This window comes from Mustela nivalis, assembly GCF_964662115.1.
Source record: "Mustela nivalis genome assembly, chromosome: 6".
Lineage (NCBI taxonomy): Eukaryota > Metazoa > Chordata > Mammalia > Carnivora > Mustelidae > Mustela > Mustela nivalis.
The window spans coordinates 150,116,574-150,133,503 of NC_139025.1; the positions used below are offsets into that span (position 1 = coordinate 150,116,574).

General features: G+C 50.4%; 1 long non-coding RNA gene across 2 annotated transcripts in view; it reads left to right on the top strand.

The window, feature by feature from the left end:
• Window positions 1-250: 250 nt before the first annotated feature.
• LOC309867325 overlaps window positions 251-16,930 on the top strand; it is a 35,675-nt gene continuing 18,995 nt past the window's right edge. The window contains exons 1-3 of one of the 2 annotated variants that reach the window (XR_014313109.1): window positions 251-292; window positions 946-1,013; window positions 4,350-4,542. This is a non-coding gene — a long non-coding RNA (uncharacterized lncRNA). The remainder of the gene's footprint in view (window positions 293-945; window positions 1,014-4,349; window positions 4,543-16,930) is intronic. The other variant, XR_014313110.1, reaches the window with a different exon arrangement.

Consider the following 16,930-nt stretch of genomic DNA (forward strand, 5'->3'; position numbering starts at 1 on the left):
AAGGCAGACACTCAACAGACTGAGCCATCCACGTGCTGCCCCAAGCACCTCGTTTTTTTTTTTTTTTAAGATTTTATTTATTTATTTGACAGACAGAGATCACAAGTAGGCAGAGAGGCAGGCAGAGAGTGAGAGAGAGGAGGAAGCAGGCTCCCCGCGGAGCAGAGAGCCCGATGTGGGGCTCGATCCCAGGACCCTGGGATCATGACCTGAGCCGAAGGCAGAGACTTTAACCCACTGAGCCACCCAGGCGCCCCGCACCTCGTTTTAATAGCAGGAAACTGAGGTCCAGGTAAGAGAGAGGCTTATCTCGGTCTTTGGGCGGAAATAGGGATGACCCAGGTGGTGCTGGGAAAGGCCTGACCCTTGGCTACCTTCTGAGCCTCAGTTTCCTTTGCTGTAAAACACTGAAATTATCCTAGGTACCTGGCTCTGGGAGCACATCAGAAGGGATGTGTGTGTGTGTATGTGTGTGTGTGTGTGTGTGTGTGTTTTCGTGCCCAGGAAGCACATGTGGCCACCTGAGAAGGGCTGGGTGTCTGTGCACTGGCATCTGTGAAAGTGTGGGGAGGCCTGTGTGTTCCCCCGAAGAGGGGTACTTATGCCTACACATAAGTATTTGTGCAAGTGGAGGAGGGAAGCGTTTTTGCATCTGCAAACAGCGTGTGTCCTTGTGAATATCTGCACCATCAGAAGGGTAAGTGTGTCCAGGGGCCCAGGCTCCAGGGTGTGTCCCAGCCCCAAACCCCAACAGGCTCTAAGGGGACTCTAGTTAAGCAGCACTTCTCCTGGGGTGGGGACAGGAGCAGAAGGAGAAGGATTATGGCAAATTCATTTCTATTTTCCAGCTCACTAAGCCTGCGGTGTGTCCCTGGCGTTAGCATGAGAATGGGCTAGGGCTCTGTGAACCCCTCCCGACCTGCTGACCCCTCTCCCCCCCCACAGGAACAGTGGGACTCTCTGCTTCCTCCGCTTCTCCAACCAGCTCTGCAAAGCCACGACTCCTAATCAGGGTAATTTAATATATTTTAAGCCCCCGGCGGCTTTATTTTCCCTCCTTTTCGAGTTTGTTTTAGGCATTCACAGCTCTCACCCCGTCATTAGACAGCCTTATTTGACGGATGGAAGGAGCCTGCTATGAGACCACAGCCCTTTGTGTCCCCTACATAAGCTGGGCTTCCCTGTAATTAGAATGGTATTCCCAGCCATTGAGGCCTTTCATGAGGCGGAACAAAAACTCCCCAAGATGAATATCCCCCAACTCTCAGCCCCCTGGCCGGGAAGGGGCTGTGAGTTAAAGGGACTCCTTAGGGAAGGCAGTCTGGGAGCAAGGACAGCCAAGATCCTGCCAGGGTGAGGAATTTCGGGGCCATAGGGAGTGGGCACCAGACAAAGGCTCTGGCGAGGTTGCCCATAAACACCAGTCACTTATCCACGCTCCCCTGGCCAGGCTCAGGGCCTGCCTGGGCTCCGCCTCTGTGATCAGAGCACCCAAGTCTGTCCACAAGGTCAGGGGGTTATGGAACAAGGCTGGGGGTGCAGGTGAGACGCTCACACGCCCCCCCCCCCCCCAGAGTCATGCAGACCCTGATTCAGGTATCACTTCGCATCTAGGCACACAGACAGTCACGCACGGATAGATTTGGGATTCCATTGTAAGCACACATACACACACAAACTGACCTCCATGCACACTCAGCCATAAGATCACAAGAACCAGGGCGGGAAATGTTTGTAAATAGACAGCGTACCACACACACTGTCACCCAGACATAGAAACAGACTGCCGTTTGTGTACACACACACACACACACACACAAGCACGCCACACAGACTGGGCTTTGTTTATGATACACATATACTCCTGCACACTCGTATATATACATATATCTCTAAGATCATCCGGATCCCACTTCTTCTGTGGCTATAGGATATTTGCCAGCTTGTACGCACTGTGGTGCATACACCCCCCCACACACACACCCTCAGGATGTAAGCTTGCTTCTGGTCACATTCTTGGGTCCGTGCTTAGCCTGTGTTCAAATGCAGAAATTGACAAACACACATATGCGTGGACACACACATCTCCCAGCCCACATTGACACATGAAAACTCAGGAAAATACTATGGAACCGAAATACCATTATGGCATTTGGGCATTTCTAGGCCAGCCTCTCCTAGACTAGATATACCTCAGGATGGGAAGGATTAGCCCCATGCAACTACACACTGTGCCGTGAACCCCAGAGAGCCTGGAGTCCCCTGTGCAGCACAGGTGGGTCTCCCCATGCCGCTTGGGAAGAGAAATTTCCTTTTTCTTGATTACCCCTTTGGACTGGGCTCCAAAGACAGAAGGCTGCTATCTGGGTCTCTGGTACAATCTGTAGTCTTCCCCAGGTCTCAGGAAAGGCTCAGAGGCCAATGCTAGGTCTGCGAAGCTACAGAAGGAAGAACCCAACCTACCAACTGACCCACGGGAGAAGAAGTACTATGGAGAAATAGTGAGTGTTTCCTTTCCAGGAGGATTCAAACAGGGGCAGGACGATCACCAGTTAGGGACTTTATGGGGAAACTGATTTCATTCAGCCCCTCCTCTGTGCTCAGAGCTTGGAGTGCAGTGATGAGTCACATATAAGTCTGTCTTCAAAGGAACTTAGAGTCTTAAAAGGGGTGACCAGACACATATGATGCACAGACCTGGGCAGGGGATGAAGATGGGGCTAGAGCATACTGGAGACTAGTGGGTTTCTAGTTTCCACACTGGAATATTGGTATCAAGGATTAAGGTAGCCCATTTAACTTCGGGCACCCGTGTTGGATAAATGATGGATTAGCTGGTCTCCCAGTTCTGTCTCCAAGATCTATCTCCATTCTACGATTCTTAGCCTTCTGGACTGGGTCCGTGGCTTTCTCACCAAGGCATTCTTTCCAAGTGGGTGTTGCCCCTTCACTCACTTTGCACAGGCTCTTATGCCAGGCACTAAAGCTGTGCTGAAGCCCTGGTGGGGTTGGGGCCTAATTCGATGTCCCCAGGAACAAAAGAGAGGCTCATAAAGAGCGGGATGCACTTTGAGGTGGGGAGAGCTGTAGGTCAAATTCCTTCAGGATTCCAGGCCACTGAATCTTACTAAGATTCACTCCCTTCTCTTCTGGAAGGAAGTACAGTTTCAAACGGGTGGGATGGGGATCTCAAGCTGCTGGTGATTTGCCTGGTTTTATTTACAAGTATAATTGTAATTGCTGAGGCAATTACAGATACCCAGGCAATGACCAGCAAAACTCCAACATCTCTCTCTGGATAAAACATTCATCTGTTTCTCTTTCTAGGAGAGATTCCCCAGGGAAATTAGAGAACAAGGAATGCTTTGAAGCCACGTCCAATGTCTTTTTTTTTTTTTTTTAATTTTACGACAGTGTTTTTCACAATGGTGTAAAATAATGGATGGGGCTTGGGGCTCTGGAGACGGAATCAAAGCCATTTACCAGTTATGCCTGATCATGGGGCCTGAGTGTCTTTAACTGTAATGTGGGGGTAATAACAGTACCATCCTAATAGCAAAGTTGTGAGGGTTAAATGAGCTAATACCTGTAGAAAAGCCCAACAAAGCGTTGCAGGCAGTAAGTGCTCAGTGTTGGCTCTGGTGGTTAATACGAGGTGTTCAGTAAATATTTGTTGAGTGAATGAGTCCATTTTTTCATTTTACTTGCGTTTATGATAAAATTACCAGAAAATAAGATTTTCCTGGAAGCCTCTCGCATGTACTTTTGGAGGAAGTTGGGGATGGGGCCCAGGTAGGAAGAGGATGATAGGCGGGTTCCCTATAGTTAAAAAAAACAACAACAACAGCTTTCCAGCTTTCCCCGGTAGTGGGGGCGCAGGTCATTACCTGAGTGAGCCAGCAGGGGGGGCCCGAGCCGCCGCAGCGCGGAGGGCTCTAGCGAAGGGAAGCGGAAGGGAGTTACTCTTGACAGAGCACCTACTGTGTACAGTGTACCGCCTAGGGCTGGGCGGCGTTGCAAGGGCAGGACCGCCGGGAAGTTGGGGGCATGGGTGGCGCAGTGAGCTGCCCTGGAGTGCAGATGTGGAGGTCGGCCTTTTGAGCACGAGGGTCTCTTCGCTATGGCGTGACCCGTGTTTGGGTCCTGGTGGGGACGGTGCTAGGGAAGCCCGGCTGGTGGAGGGCCGTGCCTTCTGCTTCTCCGCTGAGGCCCCAGCACTCAGCTCGGAGCACGCTCCCTGTACTTCTCGGGTAGTGTGGTGGAGAGACTTTGCATGTAGCCTAAAGGCGTGGGCATAAGGGATCCCCTTCAACGCAGTTTGGAAGTGAGAACTGTACCCCTCTTTCCAGCCCTTACTGCCACCTCTGCGCAGACCCGGGAAGAGGTAAAGCCCGGATCCCCCTTAGCCTGAGGTGGCGCGCCACGTCGGAACTGGCCTTGATCATGATATTCCTGATTCTGCGGCTGGCCGCACCACGTTTTCTCCAACACCGCCAGGTGATGGGTCCGCACCGGGGAGAACAGCTAATTCGATGAGCCCTGGTATGTATATACGTTTGTGCGTAGTAGCAGTTGTTCTCCTAGATGGTGTAAAATATCAGAGCTGCCAACAGTCCATCAGTGCTGCTAATTAAAAACCAGTTTGAGTCTCAGCTTGAAAATGCAGGAATCAGAAAGACGTTGAGGAATGAACCACTGTAGCTGTTCTCCTGCCCCAGGACCAGAGGGATCCCCCCCCCCCCCCCAATCAGGGTGTGATTGGGTGGTGGGATCTGCACAGGGTGGGATCAGCCTGGGACATGATCCTTCTGCTTCCCGCGCTCCTGAGAGCCTAGGGATCATGGGAGCCAGCAACCCCAGCACGGGTGTAGGCAGCCTCGACAGCCCTGCGGGCTCCCCACCTTTGGCTTTTGGATTGGAACCTGGCTCCTGCCCTCCAAAACCCTCCAAGAGAGGCTGGCTTGGAGTCGTGGAGTGCCACATTTCCAATGGCGTGACACTGGTCCATTTAAACCTCTCTCAGCCATTTGGAACCATAAGGGTTGGCTCTGGGCCATGTGGGCTGCTTCAGGGAGATGGTAAGTCCCACAGTGGACATCTGTAGAACCAGGTGCTGGAGGCATTGCTGGGTTTTTTAATTTTTAAATCCCATTTAATCCTTACACTCATCTGCAGAGTTTCATCGTTCTCATTTTATAGGTGAAGGAGTTGAGGTCTTGATATATGGGGAGGTGAACCCTCTTGTTCCTGGAACAGCCATGGCTCCCTACGCTCCTTTAGAAATTCCTGAACAGGTGTGCTGGGACTGGGGGAGGGAAGAGAGGCACATAAGGTAACTGGCTGAGGGCTAAGGCCCTCTTCACTTGGAATCCTGGTCTGAGGAACTGAAGGGGGACCCTGGGCAAGGCAGGTCCCCTCCCGGGTCTTACTTTTCCCATCTATAAAATGTATGTGAACATGTCTACCCAATCCTCAGGGAAGGTTTCAGAGGGTCTAGAGAGATAGCAGAACATGCACTGGTTGGGAATGGGGGAAGTCTCCCTTAATTCTGGGAAGTCTCCACAGGTACTCCCCTTTCCAGGAGGGCACCTATATCTTTTTTTTTTTTTTTTTAAGATTTTATTTATTTATTTGACAGATCACAATTAGGCAGAGAGGCAGGCAGAGAGAGAGAGGGAAGCAGCCTCCCTGCCCAGTAGAGAGCCCAATGTGGAGCTGGATCCCAGGACCCTGGGATCATGACCCCAGCCGAAGGCAGAGGCCTCAACCCACTGAGCCACCCAAGCACCCCAAGGCATCTTAATATCAGAACAACACTTATTGGAACTATGATAAGAGGCATACTTTTGTCTCAAGGACTCCTAAAATAGTAGTCTCTTGGGAGGAATTACTCCCACCACCCCCGCCCCATTTCACAGGTGGAGAAACTGAGGCTGAGAGCAATAAAGTGAAAAGTGACTTGCCCAAGGTCACTTGGTGAATGAGGTAAAAGAGAAGGAGCTGGGCTGTCAGAGGTCAGGATCTGGCCCCTGTTCACACTAAGAAACCTTGTCCAAGGGCCAAGTAGGAGGAGTGAGGGCCAAGTAGGTGGCGAGATGACCTTGTGGACCTGGCAGGGAGCTGGGTCACCTCAGGGTGTAGCCATGTGTCAGGCACTGCGGATGCCCTGATGGGCTCCTGTTGTGGTTAGCTGATATCCCTAAGGCCAGGGTCTGCCTGGGAAGCTGAGAGGAATCTCCTTTTTGGGGGAAACCAGAAATGCAGAGGTCATTTCAAAGAGAGAAATCCTGAGGCCCCACTGGTCTTCCCTGATCCAGCAAAACTGAGCCTTCAGAAGCCTGAATTGGCACAGCAAGGTCCCTTCAGTCTGCTGATCCCGAGTGGTGCTCTTCAACTCTGGGAGTAGGAATCCTGCTGAGTTCCAAATAAGAAAATCAAACCAGTTTGAACACATCAAGTGAAACTAGATTTGGTTAGGGTGGCAGGGGTGCGGGCAGAGGCAGGAACAGCAGGGTGCAGGACCAATCCATCCCAGAGAAACTCTGTTATCACAAAGAGAAAATCTGCGCTGGGTCTGGAAGGATTGTCCAACTCTCGGGAGAAGCAACTTAGTTCTCCAGCCCTCTGTCTGCAGAGACGCCACACACAAGGTGCTGGCCACCAGGGTCTGCGGGGGGAAATGCCAGGACAATAGGTTTCCAACAATCCCTTAATCCAACCTGCTGCAAACTCAGCTTCATTTTTTTTTTAAAGATTTTATTTATTTATTTGACAGAGATCACAAGTAGGCAGAGAGGCAGGCAGAGAGAGAGGGAAGCAGGCTCCCTGCCGAGCAGAGAGCCCGATGTGGGACTCGATCCCAGGACCCTGAGATCATGACCTGAGCCGAAGGCAGCGGCTTATTTTTGATCACCCAAGTCGGGGAAATAAACTCCGGGTTCCGTGACAAACTATCTTAAGAGGCTCTTAAGGGGGCTCTCTCTCTGGCAACCTCTATCTTTGGTGTTCCTACAGTCCGTGGGTGGCTATCTTGTCCACACTCATGGAGCCCTTGTGTGGCAGGGCAGCTTCATTACTGTTGTCTGCATTTTTGAAGATTGCAAATGCAGATTTCCAAAGAAAGGGTATTCCCCTAAGCCTGACCACGGACCCGGCCCCTAGCCACAGGCTTCTGTGGGGCACGCTGGGCAAGGGCTGGACACCCCCGCTCCACTATTAGGCGTGGTTGGGGCTGGAGCTGTCCATGCTGTGGTGCTGAAACACTGGCCCCCTCTGCTGAGGTCATGGACAAAGTGTGCTCACCCAGCCACCCCCAGGGCCCATCTTCCTGCCTCTGAAACAGGCTCCTGGGGGCATCGAGGTGGACGATTCTTCATAGAAGAAAAGTAATCCACACCATCATCATTCCTACTCCCAACCTCAATATCCACCTAATTGGTCTCACCATCTCTAGTCTCACCCCCTTAATCCATTCCTCACTCAGCACCAGAGTGGTTTTTTCTTTTTCTTTTTTAAAATTTTTTAGAAGATTTTATTTATTTATTTGACAGACAGAGAGAGATCATAAGTAGGCAGAGAGTTAGGCAGAGAGGGAGGGGAAAGCAGACTCCCTGTTGAGCAGAGAGCGCGATGCCTGGCTCGATCCCAGCACCCGGAGATCATGACCTGAGCCAAAGGCAGGGGCTTAACCCACTGAGCCCCCCAGGTGCCTCCAGAGTGGTTTATTCAAGAGGCAAATTCCGTCATATTTAAACTCTTCCTGTGGTTTCTCCTATAATTCAGAGTAGAACTTAAAGTTCTTGCCACCGTCAAGAGAGCTCTCCTGCTCAATGACCTGGCCCCTGCCTGCTTCTCCCACCTTGAACACCTATCAGGATGGCAGTGATTGGTGAGTGAACTGGTTTATTACTTACGTATTTTGAGGACAGAACTGCTGTGATTTACTGAGGGACTGAAGGTAGGATGTGAGAGGAAAACTGGAGTCAAGGATGACGTTGGGAGTTTTGATGTGAGCTCCTGGAAGGACGGAGTTTGTTTTTCAGAAACTGGGAAGGTAGAAGGAGAAATCGAGTTTTGGAGGTGAGGACATCGGCTTGGCCCTGGACATGTTAAATTAGGGAGGTATATTAGATAGTTGGGGGCATAGTTGGTTGGGGGGAAGCCCCAAAGGCAACTGGATGTATAAGCCTGGCATTCAGGGGAGAGGTCCAGGGTGGAGGTTTTAACCTGGGAGTCGTTACCCTATGGATCTTATTTAAAATCATGAGGCAAGATGAAATCACTATGGATTCAGTGTAGAAGGAAGAAAAATGTCCTAAGGCCTGAATACTGAGATAGCCTGATTTTGAGGGGAGGAAGACAAGGAGAATCAGTAAGAGGAGATCAAGAGGCAGAGTCTTTAAGTAGGAAGAGAACAGAGGAAGTAGTGAACTTGAGACCAGGGGCAAAAAGTCTTAAGAAGGAAGGAGGATTCAAAAGGGTCCTATATGCCTACAGGTCAGCTAAAATGAGGATTTGGGAACTGAACCCTTGGATACAGCCTGGAAGAGGTTCTTTTTTTTTTTTTTTTTTTTAAGATTTTACTTATTTATTGGACAGAGAGAGATCACAAGTAGGCAGAGAGGCAGGCAGAGAGAGAGGGAAGCAGGCTCCCCACCGAGCAGAGAGCCCGATGTGGGGCTCCATCCCAGGACCCTGAGATCATGACCTGAGCCAAAGGCAGAGGCTTAACCCACTGAGCCACCCAGGCGCCCTGGAAGAGGTTCTTTTTAAGAAATGGAGGTGCAGGGGGTGACTAGAGGAAAGACCAAGAGGCAGCAGGAGGAAATAGTAGCTGGTGTTGGCGAACTCAGGCAGGCTAAGGAAGAGGAAGGTGGACTGGGAGCCGACAGGAAGGCCAAAGGGAGGGAACCCCAAGAGGGAGCGAGGTGCTGGGCTAACTATTTTCAGTCAGAAAGGTGCCCTGTTGGCAGACTACACCCTTAGTCTTCCCATATGCTTCTAAAGTCCAGTTCTAAGGGTCAGTCTTTGTCTTTTTTTTTTTTTTAAAGATTTATTTATTTATTTGTCAGAGAGAGAGCGAGCGAGAGCAAGCACAGGCAGACAGAGTGGAAGGCAGAGTCAGAGGGAGAAGCAGGCTCCCTGCGGAGCAAGGAGCCCGATGTGGGACTCGATTCCAGGACGCTGGGATCATGACCTGAGCCGAAGGCAGCTGCTTAACCAACTGAGCCACCCAGGCGTCCCCAGTCTTTGTCTTAATAAGATGTTCAGGGTACACATGTTTAAGGGAGCTTTTAAGAAGGTCGTCTTTTTCATTTGAGCTCAAGATCTTCTTCATTTGAGCTGGGGAAATGGTTTGATATTCACTCTTCTGGGATCAGAGCTTCACAGCCCCTTGCCCTTGTGGGGACCAGACTGGGACTGGTGCTAGAAGCATCAAGCTGTTCTTGCCTCCTGCCAGCCAGCGAGTCTGAGTCCAAGACCTTGGACCCTGTACCCTTTGGTAAGCCGTGCTCCTGAATTCAAGGCCCTCCAGGGTCACCTTCCTTGCCCAGTCTGCCCTTGGAAAAGCACTGGACACCTGTTTTTACTTTATTTTCAAGTTGGGAAAGACATCACACCCCCAAATGTAGCCTAGCTCTGTTTGCCTGGTCATTTATGCAGATGGTAGTGGACTTCCTCTCAGGCACCTGGGTTGGGAGAGTGCCATGTCCCCGACAGCCTGTGGGGACCCTAAGACCAGGGTAATCCCCAAGCAGCCACGAAGGGCAAGCAGTCTTGAGAAGCAGAGGCAGGCTGTCTAGCTCTGTGTCTGCATTTGGAACAATGTCTGGTGGGGAAGGGTGATGCTCCCAGTCTCAAGCACCAAGGGCAGGGACAAAGGCAAACCTTGTGCTTCAGGTGCCTGAGGCCACAGTAGGGAAGTGGACTGAGGACAGAAGATTGATTCATGTGGTCTTGGATGCTTCCTAGCCTCCTTGACCTCTATTGAGGTGTTCTGGGCCCCCTCCCAAGGTCATGGGAGAACTATAGAGCCAGGCTAAGTGCAGCTCCCAGGCCCCAAGGGTGTGTGTGTTGTCCTGAGGCTGCCAAGGGAGCTGCTGAGAGACTAAGGCCTCTGGGCACATCCTTGCCCATCGTGTGTCTGGTGAATCACACCTCCTGGTATGATGACCCCAAGACTGTTCCCTGCCCTATAAAACATCTATATATACAGGCTACAGCCCTACGAATGCAGGTGTAGTGTGAACACCAATGGGGAACCAGGGGCCTCTACTTTGCCACTGTGTGACCTTGGGTAAGTTACTTCCTGCCTCTAAATTTCAATTTCTTCATTTGTCAGATTGGGGTCTAAGAAAAATTGGTATCCATCATCCTTTCCTAGGTCAGAGGCTGAAAGGTAGCTCAAGTTTGCCTCCTGCTGGCACACGTAAGGCTGACACATCTCCAGCTCAGGCCTTTATTTTAAGTTTTCTTAAAGGGAAAAAAATTTTTTTAAGAATTTATTTATTTATTTGACAGACAGAGGTCACAAGTAGGCAGAAGGGTAGGCAGAGAGAGAGGGGGAAGCAAGCTCCCTGCTGAGCAGAGAGCCTGATGCGGGACTCGATCCCAGGACCCTGGGATCATGACCTGAGCTGAAAGCAGAGGCTTAATCCACTGAGCCACCCAGGCGCCCCCCCCCCATTTTTTTTTTAAGATTTTATTTGGGCCTCCTGGGTGGTTCGGTCGGTTAAGCAGCTGCCTTCAGCTCAGGTTGTGATTCCAGAGTCCTGGGATTGAGCCCTGCGTGGAGCTTTCTGCTTGGCGGGGAGCCTGCTTCTCCCTTTCCCTCTGCCTGCTGCTCTGCCTACTTGTGCTGTCTCTCTGTCAAATAAATAAATAAAATCTTTAAAAAAATTAAAAAATAAAAGATTTTATTTATTTGACAGAGCAAGAGGGCACAAGCACGGGGTACAGTAGGGGGAGAGGGAGAAGCAGGTTCCCCACCAGGCAGCCTGATGCAGGGCTCACTCTCAGGACCCTGGGATCATGGCCTGAACCGAAGGCAGACACTTAACCATCTGAGCCACCCAGGGCGGCCCTCAGGCCTTTCTTCAGCCCTGGACAGCAGAAGGCTCCCTCTGCCTCCAGCCCAAGTCGGAATCTACACCCCTTTCTGCCTACGCAGCCCATCCCTTCCTCTCTGTCCCTAAGAAGGCCCAAGAGTGGAGGTAGATGTTCTAATTAGATGGAGAAGAGAAAATACGGGATTCTGAGCATGGACAAGGGCACGGAGTCATGGAAGCATGGTTCAGTTAGAGAATGGCCCGTGGCCTGGTGTGGCTAGAATGAAGGGCCAGTGGGAAAGCAATGGAGCCAGATTCTGTAGTGTCTTTAAATCCACTCATAAATTTGGAGCTCATGCTGTAGGCAGTGGAGAGCCATTGAAGGATTTAGACTTGGCCAGAAGTTGCGTTTTGGAAATATTACTCTGGGGTGGTATGAAGAAGGACTTGAAGGTTTGTGGCAAAGCCTGCAGATCATTTTTCTTTCCCTATGGCTGCCCCCAGTGAACACTGCAATCCCATCCTGTCTTGGAACTATGCATGCACAGGCGCGAACTTCTGGCCCCTTGATCGTAAGCAGAAGGTCTTGTGCGCCTTTTAGGGAGCGTCCCTGGGATGTGTGTGTTGTGTGTGTGGGGGTGCCTGTTAATTTTTCTTGCTTCCTCTGGCTTAGTGCACCTTGGTGGCTGGCACCTGGATCTCTCTGCCTGCCTCTCTGCCTACTCGTGCTTTCTCTCTCTCTGTCAAATAAATAAAATCTTTTAAAAGAAAACAATTTTCCAAAAAGAAAAAAAAATAAAGACAACAGGAAGGTTCTGGTGGATTCGGGCGTCTTCAGGGAACAGAGCTAATGAGGCTCTAGGGCCCCTGCTCCCACTCCTGACCCAGTTTCATCACCTTCCCTGTTCTAGATGAGGAAGCAGGCTCAGAGATGTGAAGTAAGTGGCTCAAGGTCACCCAGCTGGGAAGCCGCAGGTGGGAAACTCCAGGTCTTTACTGGGCTCAGGAGAAGCGGGTGACCCTCTGAACTTCATTCATTTCTAGTGGAGGGATTATAAGGGTGGCCCTGGATTACCACAGTGCCTGTGCTTTTTTTTTTTTTTTTTTAAGATTTTATTTATTTATTTGAGAGAGAGAGAGCGAGAGCACAAGAGCCCAAGCAGGGGTGAGGGGAGAAGGGAGAGGGAGAGGAAGAAGCAGACTCCCTGCTGAGCGCGGAGCCTCAGTCGAGGCTCTATCCCAGGACCCTGAGATCCTGACCTGAGCAAAAAGTCAGACCCTTCAGGGACTGAGCACCCCACGCACCCCCACAGAGCCTGTGTTTAAATCCCAGCCCTGCCACTTACCGGCTTAGTTTCTCCATGCCTCAGTTTCCTCCTCTGAAAAAGGTGGGTGGTAATGGTGCGTCCCTCATCAGATTCCTGTGAGGATTTTAAGAGTTATTGCATAGAAATTGCTCGATCGTATGCATGATAAATGCATGCGTTGATATGCTCTATTACTACTACTACTGCTGCTTTTGCTATTGTTAGTGTTACCATGGGTCCCGCCCGCCCCAGCCCTGCCAGGAGGGGAGAATTGGGAGGTAAAGAAGAAAGCCCCGCCAGAGGCCAAAGGACAGAGGAGGGGCCGCGTGACTGCCTGGGCTGGCGGGCAATTTACTGGAGGAGCTCATTTGGTGACTCCGACGCCAAGTTAATTAAAGATGGCCGCTAGGGGTCATTGCCATGGCGACAATTAGGCTGGGAAGGAGTCTCATTAAGGTGCGGGTTTTAACAAGGCCTGTTGTTTTTAACCTGGCCTCTTGTGAAAGAGGAATTCTTCAGCTCGGTTCCTTTCTTGCCTTTCTGTTTTTCGGGTTGGTTTCTAGAAACTCTCTGAGGAAGGACGAGACACAGGAGAGTTCCCGCGTTCAGTCCCTCGGACGAATCAACAGGGTAACAGGAGCTGCTTCTCCCTTGTGCTGACTTCGAATCTGAAAGGAGGCCCCGGCTGGGGTGGCCCAGGTGTGGAGAGGGAGGGGAGGGTGGCGGCGGTGACGTCAGAGCAGGTGAGGAAGGAGGGTTTTATTAAGAATGGAAGTAGAGGCCTTTCCTGAAACTTAGAAATGTGGCTTCTGCCCCTCAAGCTGCTGACCAGTGGCCTAGGAGCGAGCGCCAAGCCTGTTTCTGTAAAGAGGAAGGAAGGAAGGAAGGATAGATGGACGGACGGAGGTCCAGGGCTCTCTTAATTCTGAACCCTTTATATAGACTTTTGGGATGCCTGGGTGGCTCAGTTGGTTAAGCCGCTGCCTTCAGCTCAGGTCATGATCCCAGTGTCCTGGGATCAAGTCCCACATAGGGCTCCTTGTGCAGCAGGGAGCCTGCTTCTTCCTCTGCCTCTTCCTGCCATTCTGTCTGCCTGTGCTCGCTCTCTCTCCCTCTCTCTCTCTGATAAATTAAAAAAAAAAAAGTATATAGACTTTTCTTATTTCCATAGTAATATAGGTATATTTAGAAAAAATTAGAAATTTCAAAAAAGCACAAAAGAAACCACCCCCTGTGGTCCTGCCCCCAGACTCCCAGACTCTTACCAAATTTTGGAGAGAGAAGAACTGAGCAGAGGCTACAGGCAGCTGAATGGAGGGAAAGGGAGTTATGTTTTCGTTTATACCCTTTCTTAAAGTTTGATTTTTTTTTTTTTTAAGATTTTATTTATTTATTTGACAGAGATTGATCACAGGTAGAGAGGCAGGCAGAGAGAGAGAGGGAGGGAAGCAGGCTCCCTGCTGGGCAGAGAGCCCGATGCGGGGCTCGATCCCAGGACCCTGAGATCATGACCTTAGCCAAAGGCAGCGGCTTAACCCACTGAGCCACCCAGGCGCCCCAAGTTTGATTTTTTTTTTAAGATTTTATTTATTTATTTGACAGAGAGAGATCACAAGTAGACAGAGAGAAGAGAGGAGGAAGCAGGCCCCCTGCTGAGCAGAGAACCAGATGTGGGACTCGATCCCAGGACCCTGAGATCATGACCTGAGCCAAAGGCAAGGTCATGATCTAAGTTAAAGTGGTACATAATGCAGCTCCTCCCTTCCCCCCTTCTCCCCTTCCTCACTTCCTCCCAATCTCTGCACCCAAGGTGGGGCTTGAGCTTACAACCCCAAGATCAAGAGTTGTGTGCTCTACCAACTGAGCCAGCCAGGCGCCCCAACATTTTTCTGTACATTGAGATGTAGTGTACTTTTTTTTCTACAAAAATAGGGGTCCTATTGTACCTACAATTTAAAAATCTGAATTTATTACTTCCAGATAACAAGGTGTCTTGAATGATCTCCTGGATGTTACATTTCTTCCTGACTTTTTTTTTTTTTCCTAAGCATGTTGTAACAAATATTTCATCTGGGCAAAGGGTAGACAGCATGGTAAATCTCCTATGTGGGGCCCCAACCCTGGCTCCCCCGCTCAGAGGCGGCCGCTAATACCAGTTTGCTTTGTGTCTATTTAGAGAGATTCCACCTTGTGTACAAGCACACATATTTCCCCCCAGGATCTACTTTGTGCAGGAAAGTACACGATACACCCTGTTTTGCACCTCAGTTCGCAGTGTATTTGGAGATGGGTCCATACCAGCATGTACAGAGTTGACTATTTTTTTTAAGATTTTACCACTTTATTTGACAGAGAGAGACACAGCGAGAGAGGGAACACAAGCAGGGGGAGTGGGAGAGGGAGAAGGGGACTCCACACTGAGCGGGGAGCCGGATACGGGGCTCGATCTCGGGACCCCGGGATCATGACCTGAGCCAAAGGCAGACGCCCAACGACGGAGGCAGCCAGGTGCCCCAAGATTTTATTTATTTATTTATTTGACAGAGAGAGACACAGTGAGAGAGGGAACACAAGCAGGGGGAGTGGAAGAGGGAAAAGCATGCTTCCCGCTGAGCAAGGAGCCTGATGCGGGGCTCCATCCCAGGATGCTGGGATCATGACCTGAGCCAAAGGCAGACGCTCAACGACTGAGCCACCCAGGCACCCCCCCACCCCGATTTTATTTTATTTTTAAGTCATCTTTCCATCCAACGTGGGGCTCAAACCCACAATCCAAAGATCAAGAGTCACATGTTCCACGAAATGAGCCAGTCCCTGTTCTTCTCTTTTAAAAAAGAGAATTTTTTTTCTTAATCTTTTTCTCTTAAATAAAAAATATTGTATTTATTTCTTTGATGTGAGAGAGCACCAGTAGGCAGAGTCGCTGGCAGAGGGAGAGGGAGAAGCAGGTTCCCCACTGAGCAGGGAGCCCCATGCGGGGCTCGATCCCAGGTCCCTGAGATCATGACCTGAGCAGAAGGCAGACACTTAACTGACTGGGCCACCCATGCACTCCCCCCGCTAGCTTTAATACCTGCATTCTGTGCAATTCTGGACTCTAATGCATTTGACCAGTACCCTCTTGGTGGACACTCAGGTTATTGCCGTGGGTAAGCTATATCGCAGCTGGAATAATTTCAAAGGAGGCGTGTTCATTCAAAGAGTGTTACCCCATCATTTTTAGTATTTTTTAATATTCCAGAATAGGAATACCTGTGACCTATTTAACAATTCTTTATGGTTGAACATTTAAATTGTTACCGTTTGCTAGAGAGAGTTACCCACCATGATCTTGGAGGAGCCTGCGGTCTGCTGGGGGAGACAGACAACCGAACAAGCCCCGTAATAACACATCGCGGGGGTTTGGGAGGCTGCTGTGTGCCGGAGTGACACAGCCCTGCCTGCGGAAGTCAGGAAGGATCCAGGCTCGAAGTGGGAGGAGGAAGAATGGCAGGGCTTTAGGTAAAGCCCTTGAGGTATGAAAACCTTGGCGGGGGGCTGCTGATCTGGGAGTCTTTAGGTACAAACAAAGGTGGTTCTGGCCCCGAGGGGCTCACAGGATTGGTCTTACGTATGCTTTCTTGCCCAGAATTTGGCATAGTGGTCAGCATTCAGTAGATGGTTATGGATAGATGACTAAGTGGGGGATCAAGGGAGAGGAGCCCAAGAAGGGGACCAGGACATGGCTTTGATGATCAGGTTGACAGTCTGAACTTGGTCTGGTCAGGGATGGGGTCTCCCAGAAGGCCGTCGGATGGAAGCATACACAGTTAGATCTGCTCCCACGGGAAGGTTCCTCTGGGAGCCCAGGTAGAATCAGGATGGCCCCAGAGGCTGCAAACCAGATGTGGGACATGTCATAGGGTTCCCCCATATTCAGTGTCCCCGTCCCCGTCACTGGTTCTTCCTACAGGAGGATTAAACATCCCAGCCCTTTGTTGCATGCCTGGTGAACACAGGCATGGCCACAAGACTTGTTTTGGCCAATAAAATATGAATAGAAGAGGTGTGTGACACTTTCCAGAACACCTTTAAGGGACAATTAGTTTAAGCTTGGCCATGTTCTTGGTAGTTGTGGAAGTACAGGTCCATATGGAGATCCCTTAGGCCTGCGTCCCTGAGTCATTATGATGAGCAGAGACCCCTCACCGAGCTGCAGTGGGCATGTAAGCATGAATGAGAGATAAATGATGTTGCTTCACGCCGCTAAGATTTGGGGTTGTTTGATACTGCAGCATGGCAATGTTATGCAGACTGATCCACAGGAGAACTGGACCAGATAATTCCCAAGTTCCTTCCAGATGTGTGTAACAGGCCGTGATTCTGCCAAGCTGGCTTTCATGTGGTTTGTACTGTGTCCATTTTGGTTTACCCAATCTTAAGTTCTCTCTCTCTCTCTTTTTTAAAGATTTTATTTATTTATTTGACAGACAGAGATCACAAGTAGGCAGAGAGGCAGGCAGAGAGAGAGAGGAGGAAGCAGGCTCCCTGCTGAGCAGAGAGCCTGATGCGGGACTCGATCCCAGGACCCTGAGA